The sequence below is a fragment of the Pezoporus flaviventris genome, unplaced genomic scaffold, assembly GCF_033815535.1.
Source record: "Pezoporus flaviventris isolate CSIRO_AGI_PZ_B2104156 unplaced genomic scaffold, CSIRO_AGI_Pfla_v1 ptg000093l, whole genome shotgun sequence".
Classification (NCBI taxonomy): Eukaryota; Metazoa; Chordata; class Aves; order Psittaciformes; family Psittacidae; genus Pezoporus; species Pezoporus flaviventris.
This window is the reverse complement of record NW_026892641.1, coordinates 1469254-1480957: the sequence shown is the minus strand read 5'-3', so window position 1 is coordinate 1480957 and position 11704 is coordinate 1469254. Positions and strand designations below refer to the sequence as shown.

The 11704-nt window shown below is 43.0% G+C and overlaps 1 long non-coding RNA gene across 1 annotated transcript in view; it reads right to left on the bottom strand.

The window, feature by feature from the left end:
* Positions 1 to 5805: 5805 nt before the first annotated feature.
* The window catches only part of LOC133280995 (uncharacterized), a 42850-nt gene continuing 36951 nt past the window's right edge, over positions 5806 to 11704 (bottom strand). The window contains exon 6 of the long non-coding RNA XR_009747336.1: positions 5806 to 7802. This is a non-coding gene — a long non-coding RNA (uncharacterized LOC133280995). The remainder of the gene's footprint in view (positions 7803 to 11704) is intronic.

The following is an 11704-nucleotide window of genomic DNA, read 5'->3' as shown; positions in this document are numbered from 1 at the left end:
CCATCAGACATTTGCATGTCACCCCCATGCTAGAATGCAATACTGCATAAGAGTATTTTCTTCACGAGTATATTCATTTTGATCCTAATATTCTTTACATTAATGTATGTATATGAAGGTAAGCTCATTTGCATGTCTCTGCTGGCAAAGAAATACTTTATTTTACGCATAAAAGACAGGAAAAAAAAATAATGACTGCACTTAAGTACACGTACTATGTGGAAGTTAAATTTTTACTAGGTTTTCCTAGTTCAAAAACTTTCTTTCCCCCACTTAATAGCTCACAGTCTCATTTTCTAACCACTGGGATAGTTCAAGTCCATGAAGGAAACCAAGATGTAACATTTGGGTGGCCTGTACATACCTCCTTGTGGTACAGGACACGTGTCCTCAATTCTGACTGGTCTGAATGGAAGCTGCAGGCACCCAATGTACTTCAGCAACTGCTCTTTAGTACTGAATTATCTCAGATCTTGTCAGAGACAGAACCAACCCTGACCTTCCAAGAGCTCACCACATGCTCCTAAGGGCAGCTGTTAGGTGTTGACCCACACAGCAAATACACCCTCTATTTAGTTGCCTAAATGAAGGTTGATCTCTGCTGCGGATCTGGCCAACCATCTCCTACTCCCTTGCTACCTGATTGGCTTTTACAAAACAAAAGGGAAGAACTAGTGTTAGGATCCATCGCCAGAGCTCCACTTGTTAAAAAAGGAATGAGAGAAAAGGAGAAAACGGCAACAGCCCTCTCTAGAAAAGCACCTATGTATGTCAAATAAATCACTCAGGCAGGTCCCCACTATAAATCTGATCGACCACTTCTGCATTCCTGTGAGCCCCGGAGCCAGGCAGCTCGGTGGCACAGAGATTGCATTTAGTGGCACCTGTATGCTGTAAATTACACATATCCAGGAACCAGCCTACTCCTTTTCATACATTTTGGAAAACACACTCATGGACAGGTTTTGAGACAGTGAACTGATAAAGGCAGCAGCAAATGAACACAGTTTTGTTAATGAACACTGCTTTTTTAAAGATGAATTTTGCTTAGATCAGATATATTCAGGGACACTGAACGAGAGCCATAGATTATACAAGATCTGGGGTCTGAAACATTTCCCTACATTGATTAATCATACAGCTATTGTACCTTTTGAAAACCTGATGAACATACACACAGTGGCAGAAAATCCATGATAGACAAACAAATCAATCATCTTCACACTGGATTTGTTTAGAACATTAAGATTACAAACAAAAAGTTTCAACCTCCACATTAAGGATCATATTATTTATATTAAGGATCACGATAGCCTTCTACTCTGCATACTTTGCTTCACTATTAATTTTATGTCAATGATCACAGGATCAACAAGGCTTTGGTACTAGAACCTGGGACTGCCAAAAAGTAATACACTTTTGTTAGCATTAACCCAGTCTAAGACTGGCGTTTTATAGATTTATAGGCAAAGGAATACAGAAGGAAACATGTAGAAATAAAGTCTCTAAAGACGTAACATTGGTTTAGGTCTGTGGGTGGTATTCTTGCAAACCACAAAGCATAAATACCCTGTCCAGGAAAATTGATCATTATGGAATGCATTGTGTGCCTGAGTAAAAAGCTGTTTGCAGCCATTTCATACTTCTGCCACAAAAATAAGGCAAATAAGAAACACGACTGCTAAATAAGTCCCATTCTTTTCCCCCAGTCCTTCCCCCCATTTTTAACCCAAATCTATTTAGGCCTGTAAATATATAGATATATATAGATAGATATGTATGTAACACACACATGCTCTCTCTTAAGTTTAAAGACCCGCATCAATAGATTTCTGTACTTCAAACAATTTTAAGGAATTATAAGGCAAAGGAAGATAGTGACTGGAGAAGGCACGAGAAACCAAATTACCTCAGGAGCATTTTACAAGATTTCTTATCGAATGTGCGCTGCCATATTGCTAGGCCCAACTCTTCAAGGAACGTATTCTGGAAGACAAAATATTCAGGGACATTTTCATGGCATATTTTCAAGCAGTGGATTCTACCTTTAATATACCCAGAGGCTTCAGCTTTAGAAGCAAAAGGAGCAGGCAAGGTCCTAAGGCAGACATTACTCCCCTCTCCTGATATCCCAATTCAAGTCTTTTTTAAGGTTATTTTCTGTGTTACACCTTGGAACAACCCACTCCCTCCCCCACACAGTGAGTTAAATCTGTGGAAATAAAGCATTTTTTGTAACACAAGCATTAAAGAAGTTTGCCAATACTATTACCACCAAAGCGATTAAGCAAAAGAAAGCAACGTGGAGGTTGCAACAGCAAATGCATTCCCTGCTAGTTAGTAACACGCATCAACTTCTTAAACTGATTAGTTATCATAGATAGATCCGTATCCAATTAAAGTTTGATAAAACAGAATCAAATAGGAGGATCGTTACCTGCTTTTGAGAAGGTTCACCAAGCAAGCATTTTAAGCTTTTTGACTCTTTTAACACTGATACAAGGAATAATTATTTCTCTCTGCCGATGCGATTGTTAAAAGAAGAGAAACCCCGGATTGTGGTGGCTTCGTGGATGCTATTCTTTTTGCACCACAGCAGGATTCTTGGCTGCCAGTCCAAGCTGCTTTCACTTGCCAAGTTTTAAGATGCCGGTTTTGCCTTTCATTTTATTGTTCCTTTCGCAACGTTAAAGACCGACTTAAAAAACCATGCACAGCTGCTATCGGGGAGGGGGGGGAACTATTTGAATTTAGCACAAGAATGGAGATGAGGAAGGAGCGCGCTGTGATGTAACCACAACGACACCCACAGAAATATTTCCAGTATTGGGGGGGACGGACTCACGCTCGGAATCCTGGCATTTGCCTACAACACGGTTGGGATCTTAGTGTAAGAGAAGGGAATAATAAAACCATCCAGACCTACGATAAACCGTAGTCACGTTAGAGGTGGAGGTTGATACCTCTGCCCCCCACCACCTATTTTCTAAATCCACTTTCTGCGGCTTAAAACTATTCTTGCTCATTGAGGATTTCTTCCAGGGGGTGCAGGGAAGCAGAGGTTGGGGAGCAGCCTAACAAAAGGATTCCCCCCCCCCCGCACATGGACTCCTACCCCACCCTTTCGCTGCTTCCCTCTGATAGGAGTTCACCCATGCCCAAATATCCCGGCCTTTCTTTTGACGCAATGCCACCGTGAAGAGACTCGGCATCACGGCGCAAAAGCTTCCATCAAAATTCAGTCCCCGGCTGCGAATCCTTTCATCAAACACGTTCATTTATCGTAAGCGACTCATTTTCATTTTTGCTTTGAAATTGTGTAAAAGGAAAAGGTGGGAGTAGATTAATTTTTTCCAAAAAAAAACCAAAAAACCACCAACTTCTCTATATATGAGTTGATTTATTTTGTTTTACTTGATGTAGCAACAAAACTATTGGGATGGGTACCAAGGCTCAACTGCATTTAAATGAACGAACGGCAACAGAAAGTTGTTTGTGATCCTTCTCAGACTTTAGCTATTCAAAGCGTTATGGTGGCTTACGCTCAGTATACATCTATAGAATGATATAACTCCTCCACTGAAACACACACAGAGTCAGTCTGAACGACTACGTCTTGATACAGATGTTGGAGGGACATGTACTTCCTATTTGTGTAAAGAAAATTCCCACTCGGGCATGGCTCCTTGAGCTCCCTGTGCAGACAGACCTACGTGCATCTGTAATGCACCCAGGGTAGTCAGAATGGCTGGGGACGACTAGTTTTCACAGTACATAGGTGACTGTTTATACAGCCTGCAAGCCAGAAAATGGAAGCTGTTTCAAACATACAATAATCGAGGGTGAAAACAGCCCTGACACCAGCTGTTACATGTGCAGAGGTTTACGGCTGACTTTACAGCAGAGCTAACTTTAACTAACAGAAGATGAATGCACACCCCCCATTTCATATTTTAGGAGAAAAAGAGAGACTTATAGTTTCTATGAACACCAACGGTCTTAAACAAAAGCAGCGTGAATTAATAAAGGGGAAGGAAAAACAGAAGCTTTGTTCTAAAGTGGAAGCGTAAGATGTGAAATTTCAAAATCAGATGGCTTGGTCTGTGATTTCTTTCATTTAAATGAATTGATCTGTTGCTAAACTGCGGCTCTTGTGCCAAGAAACTTTTAACTCTTTCGGCTCAAAGCTCCCTGTGTTTTGCTCTTTTCTCCCTCTTCCCAATCACTGCAACTAAACCAGAAAGCAGAAATTAAAAATAAAGGGGGGAATAAGAACCCAGAGCATAGAGAGAACAGGGAATTAAACCCACAAGCACATGCAGAACACAAAAGAGCCACAATATGGAGCGTATCGGGGCTTCGTTAGAACTTCTACTGTATAAACAACGTGATTCTTGTTCTTACAACATTGCTAAAACTTGGAAAGGCGACAGAAAGGCCTTCAACCGTCACAATTCCACGTACAGCGAGAAGTCCGGGGCAAACCCAACCGAAACAGGGCTAGCAGCAAGAAAACAACAGAATCCCTGACCTGATTCATTGCAAAGATTCACTTACCGAGAATACCTTAAGCATTTCCAACAGAACCCCCTTTCCTACACATGCTCGCCTATGTGAAAAAGAACAAAAAAAGCCAACTGAAAAGCTCACAAACCCAACCCAAAAGGTAGCTGCTTTGGTAAAATTTGGGTGAAAGTTCCTAGTGCTTTTCCAGTTTGGTTTGGATTTGGTTTGCCCATTTCAAAAAAAAAAAAAAAAATTAAAAAACTGAATTAAAAATATTGAAAATAGCGGTGTTGTAATTAAATAATTCCAGGGAAAAATACTTGTGTGTAGAATAAAAAGAAATATATATATATATATGTACATCTTCCACTTTCCAGTTCTGCTGCAGTTTCCCCTAAACTGCTGCTGCTTGCTCCAATCTGCTGCCTGCTTAACAACGGAATGACAGGCAACATCTGTTTGTATAGCAGCCAAGATCAAGCCTTCAAAATTTTTTTGGCTCAGTTTCTTTTTTTTTCTACTTTTTTTTCTTTATTCTTTTTCTTTTTTTTTCCCCCCTCCCCCCGGAAAACTGTAAAAAAAAATAAAAATAAAAAATAGAAGTCAAAGAAAAAGTAAAAGCGCACAGCGAGATCCTGAAAGCGACTCAAGTGAGGCAGCAACTATTTCCCCTTGAGTTATTTCAAGGTACAGTACTTCGAGGAGAACTCTTTCCTCTCTCTCCACCCGCCGTCACCTCCTCCCCTGCTCTCCCCATCCTTCTCTCTTGCCCCACGCTATTAATAAAGTATCACATAAAGTGGGAAAAAGAAGTAATAATCCAACGTACCTTGATCACTAAAAGGCCACTCCCTCCTATGCGGAGGGAGGGGGGTTCTTCAGTAGGCAACTAAAAAGGAACTGTACGGGGAGGGGAATAACGGGACGGTTTCGGGGGACAGTGTTGCCACAATCCTCTCACCCTCTTTTTTCCCCTCTCTTTTCCTCCATTTTACAGACTATAAAATATACATCGTGCATATTTTCAAAATAAATAGTTTTAAAATAAATAAATTTGGGGGAGGGGATGGGGGGGGGGGATAATAAAAAAAATGAGCCCAGAGCCAAATACAATTCAAATGACTAACAATGTCAGCCTGCTGCCAACTCTGTGGCAAATCGGGAGAAAGCACAATAATTCCACATGCTGAGATGGGAACAACTGGAAAGCAACCAACTCTCTAGAAGTCACAATGAAAACTAGTACGGTGCCCCCACCCCCAGCCCCCTCTGCCATCCCTTTTGGAGTCACCCCCCTGTACCCTCCTCCTTCCAGGGATAAAAAAAAAAAGAGATGGAAAAATAAGCCACTAATGTAACAAAAGGAAAAGGAGAAGGAAAAACAACAACAAGAGCATCAATTGGAGCGATTTAAAAACTCAGGGAATGTTTTATTCACTGGTGATTTGGGACAACGCTCCCTGTGCACACACAGACACCCCCCCCCTCCTCCCTGACATGAAAAAAAAGACACCAAAAAATCAGACAAGTTGCTAAGGAGACTTGTGTAAACTCAGAATACAGGCACATTTCTGGCCTTTCCCCCTATATTCCATCTTGTATTCCGATCACGCACCACTGCGGCACGATTGCACCAATGCACTGCATTAATCTTGGCCTTAAACGGGCTGACTGGCAAAGCAAACTGTGTGTATATATCATCTTTCAAACTTAACAAGTTAAAGGGAGAGAGGGTGGTGGTGGGTGGGGAGGGCTGGAGGGGGGGCGGGAACCTTCGTGCTGAATATAAAATATAGGAGCCGAGCTTAGTAAGGGAATTTTAAAGAGGAAGTGTTATCCAGGCGTGTATATATAAAGCTGCAAGCCTCCCCGAGCTTCCTTGCGTCTCTCCCGCTCCTCTCTCTCCCACTTCTCCTCACAAAATCCCCCATCCCCTGGCAGATGTCTGAATCCCTGCCAGATCTAACAATGTCAGACCCACTCGCTGCCACCAGACACTGGGGCTGCAGACTACCTCATTCTCTCAGCACAGTGGGGTCGTATATACATATTAAACAACCCGCCCGATTTCTTTTTGCTTTCAGTTCCTGATGTGCATGTTCCTAAATCATACATTTAGGGATAATATTTTTGCCTTCTACTTTTGGGAGTAAATCAAAGCCTGGGCCACTCATGTCACTGCACAGCACAATCCATTCCACAATCCATTCCCTTTGGCTGGGACAAAATTCATTCAGCACCTGCCTTCTGCTCGTTTTGTACACTGCATTTCACAAGACAAGGATTTCAATCCTCACATGAGGAATCCGGTAATCTACAAATTCAACAGTGGCACATGCAGGAAAAGCCAATTTCATGGGCTGTGCCTTGGAGCTAGTCCTAGAGCACTAGTCGGCTTTCAGGTCTAACTGAGGGCTTATACTGAAGGCAGCATACTCTTGAAGTGGACCCCAAAATGCCATGATGAGCATCATCCTCACTTTATACCTGGGTCAGCAAAGGCACAGAGGTGAATACATTTGCTCAGCCTCAAGAGGGTTTCTATGCCAGAGCTGAGAGTGGTCCCTGCGTCACTTCAGCACAGTCAATGTCACATCGTGGTGCCTCCCATCCAGAAGCATCATCACGTGTTGGGCATACAGGGTGAGATGCTCATTCTCTGCCATGGTACTTGCTGTTCACGTGAGGGACTTGAACCCTGCACTATGGCAGGGGTGAGGGTGCTGAACAGCCAAAAGTCCCATGGGCTTTGTCTCAGCTTCAGCATAAGATGCAAACAGATAACTGTGACTAATGCTCTTGACAAGGCATAAAGGAGGGACAATATGGAAATCTGAAAGAAAAAGTATAGCTGGACTCTGAGCATCATGTGGAGAAAGGAGAGGCTGGCCATCAAGAGCAGCTCTACTGGTATCTTCCACTTAATCTAATGACAGTCTCACTCTTTAGACTATTATCACAGCACCCATTGGGGCCAATTCTGGCAGTGTGCTTTCCTTTCAGCTCCAAATGACAGTATGAGGGCATTACTAACAGAGGAGAAATTTAGAAAGTTTTAATCACTAAATCCGGGCTCCAAAGCAAGTGAATCTGTGGCACTGCACAGAAGTTAGAGAATGAAATATGCATCTTAAAGTGCCTCTCAGTGGGTTAATGCTCAGGTGGTTATAGAGCCCTGAGATTCAGAGGTGCCTAGCATTGCCTCCACTTGTCATTTCTCATTCCTCTTCCATAGACCTGCTGGAAAGTGAACATTTGACTCACCTGACTGCTTATCTTTGTTTGAGAAGAACCACCTGAAACAAAAATATCAAATGAACAAGTTAAAACTATTCATTTAAAAGAAAGGTTTGGCTTTTGCCCCAGCAGATAAGGAAAAAGTGGAAATCATCATAAAAAAAATATTTCTCATATATTAGTGGTTTTCCAAGTTAAACGAAAGCACAAGAGAGAAATATTTCCCTTTTCCTAGGTTTCTCAGTTCCTTTGTACAGTGAGATGCTCCAAGCCCAACAACGTGGAGCCAAAGCATCTGCCCCGCAGGACACCAAGAGCTCAGGCCCACACACTCTGGAATGGCTGAAATGAGGTTTAAGATGATGTTGCACCTTTACTGCTTCTGAAGGAGGTTATCGCTTTGACAGCACAGCCAGGAGAAGGGATCATGCCACAGCTTCTCATAAGCGTCAATGAAAAAATGGGTGATTTTAACTTCAAACCAGCAAAGGAGATGGTACAGACCTAACCAGACACTGCGCTGGGTTAGGAACTGCTCACACACTTCTTTCCCCAGGGTGAGCTGCAGCGGGGAGAGCTGCCTGCAGACATTCAGACCTTCAACCAGTCCAGTTGAGCTGGGAAGAGGATATTTGCCTTCGCCTGTAGCAAGCCATCTGTAGTTTGCCTTTGAAAGCCTCCTACTGCAGACACATCCAGCTCTGCTGAGACTGATTTAGTCTTCCATCACCGAGGTAGACAACTGAGCCCCAAGCAGCCCTGCCTAAAGGAATTACGCTCAATACTGGGTAAAGATCCGAGTGTACTGACTGCACCTGCACCGCCGCTGTCAAAATCCATATGGGCTACAGAGCAAGCAGTCATGTGTGCTTAGCCTGGACACAACTTGAGCACGTTTCCAAGGAAAAGAGAATCTGTAGGTCTCAGACCATTAGACAGATACTAAATACACCATCCAGCCCAGTAAGACAAGGTATTCGCAAAGCATCAGAATGGATAGAAAATTGGGAAGTAGTAAGGCAAGATAGAAGAGGCAAAAATAGGCTAAAGCCACTGCATGAGCAGTACCATGTTCTTTACATGCTTTTCCAGCTCTAGGCCCTAAGGTTTTCAGAGGAATTTCTAGCATTGAGGTTGACTAAGTGGGGCTACATTTTTGTTTTGGTTGCAAATTTGAAGGTACTATTTTTATCCACAAGTCCCCCAAAGCATCTGTTTCTCTCTAGCTGTTTAAGACTTCCTTTATAAGACCTAGTTAGAGGTATATCATTATTTTTAAATGCTACTCTTTGCAGTCACACTTACATTTTATCATCATTACATGTGTCATTATCTGTGTATTTGAACTGTGTAATTTGAAGATGAGGAGATAAAATCCTTGCAGGGGGTCTGAGAGTTACTTCCCCTTGAGCAAATATTTTGGGATAATACCTCCCATTTGGTACAAGCTAGTGCATTCCCAGTGAAAGGAGAAGCAGTCATTTCACAGGTCATGCTTTAAAGGCACCTAGAGAAAGAAATGGTTCGGAAGCATCCACAGGGCAGGCTAAATCCCCAGCAGAGAAGAATACCCAACTCATTCCTAGGTTGTGGTCAACACACAGCCATCCAGAAAAATCTGTACAAATATTATCTACTTTCACTGGAAACACTGTATTCACAGCAAGATCCATTTCTCCCAAGGAGTAAGAGATGGGAATATATCCAACTGTTTCAGGGTTGGACTCTAGGACAGAAGACAGTATGTCTTTTTTAACGAGCTACATGGAGTCACAATTACAACAGACCTGTCAGAGTAGCAGTTTTGGGACGCTTAAGGGTTCGTATAATGTGATGTAAATGCAACTCAGGTCATTTAACTTAGGAGGCCACTTTTTTTTTGCTGTTTCTGTAACTGATCTACTTTGCTGCTACTGATGGCTATGGGGATTTTTATTGCCTCATCACCGCTGTCCCCAGGTGATGGGCAAGTAAATGAGACCCACTCCAATCTCGTCTTATAGCAGACAAAAGATACACTCTTGTTACCTGACAGGCAAGGTACATCCCCGGGAGACTGTATGGCACCAACAGTGGGATGCTGCCTCAACACTGGCAAAGCACCAGGAGACCTCTGGGTCTAATCGGAGACACAGACACTTTCAGGAGTGATGTCTAAAGCTGTATTTCAAAGGGAACTATCAGATGTGTCATGCAACCAGCAACAAGACATGTAGAATTCCAGTTCCTGACAAGCAATGGCCCCAGTGTGACCTAAGGCTGTGTTGGACTTGATACTGTACTAGGATCAAAAGCTGCTATGCTGTCCAAGAGCGGGTCAAGTGCACAAAGTGGTGAACAGTCACATGGTTTGGGTTACATTTTTCACACCTGTCAAGGTTTTCTAGTAAGAAATTTTGTCTTTATACACCCTACATATAGGTATAAATATATATATATATATTGCTAGGAATCCTAAGAAGAAAAAGCCTACCTTCTTCCACCCTGAAGTCAAAGCTGTAACGAAGAGACCAGCCAGGACAAGCAAAGGCAACTTTTAAACAGAGCAATAGTGGTTCACTGGGAGTGAGAACAGCTTTACACAGTTTGTAGGTGAGCAAAACACAGCGGGGGACAAATTCTACTATCCAAACCCAGTTCACAGCTGCTTATCCAAAAAGCAGCTGCCACGTGAAAGCTCAATAAGGCAAAACCAACTCCAGGGTCCTAAGCTGAATAACTCACCCAAGGATCTGCAGGTTTGCATTATGGAAGCGCCACATCATGCCAAGGGAACACTTCAGAAAGTGGATGGAACATATTCATCAGGCATCAGCACACCCTGGCTAACGCTGGGAGACTTGCAGGGCACTGAGACCACAGCGGGTGCACACGCAGCTCACCCAGGCTGCCCAGCCCTACCCAGAGCTGCCACTGCCTGCCGTGTGCCCCCCGGGAGAACGTGTGCACACACCTACACATTCCTTCTGCATTATTCCATGGAAGGCTCATTCCTTTGGCCACTAATTCACTGAGCTCCGAGCAAAGCAGCCCTCTGAAAGCCGGTGCAAAGGCAAAAAGCTTGACTGGCATCTTATCCTATTTGAAAGTCAGGTATAAATCGTGCAAGAAGGACATTTTGTTGTACGTTGCTGTCATGTTTTATATGACTCCAAAACTTCAAACAAGAAACACTACCCCCCAAAAGAGGAAAACTGAGCCTGTGCATTATTCTAGACACACAAACCTACAAGCAGGTACAAATAAATTTAGTATGAAATAGATGCTGACACACCTAATGGAAGTCTCCAGTAACTGTCTTTCCTCCCTCCTAACATGAAGCTGACAAGTGTCCAAATCAGGTATCAGGGAGACAAACCTTCAACCCAGTCTTTTCCATCAGATTTTGACTGTCATTTGTGAAGCACTTCTGATTACTGGAATCCACTTATTTGGAGAAGTGCTGTGTTTATAACTTACAAAAATGTGGGCATACAAAATCTATTCTTTTTCGCCAGCCTTTTAGCGCTGCTCATGGACATTCGTTCCTTGGGCATCTAACTGAACCCAGAGAAGAATGTACCCTAATTTCATTTCCTAGTGCTGCTCCTCCTCAACCACTCTGAACCAGGCTGTTTCTCACTGCCACCAGGCTGAGTAAATAGCATTAATCATTGTGCCCTTCAAACTTGGCTGAGCTTTTGTGCCCTTACGTCCAGATTCTAAAGAGCTCCCCACTTGTAGGCGCATGGGGCTAGAACACTACTTTAAAGTTAAGGCTTTCAGAAAATTACCTGTGTCATCAATCAGGAGCTTTCAGTGTTGTAACTTCACTACTGCAATCGGGAGAGCGGAGCTTGACATTATACAGGCAGGGAATGGAAGCATGGAGGGAAGGAATGATTTTCAGAAGCCGACAGAGGAAGTGCACAACAGAGCCTGGAATTTATCTCACATCTCTTGGTTCCAGTCCAAATGCTTA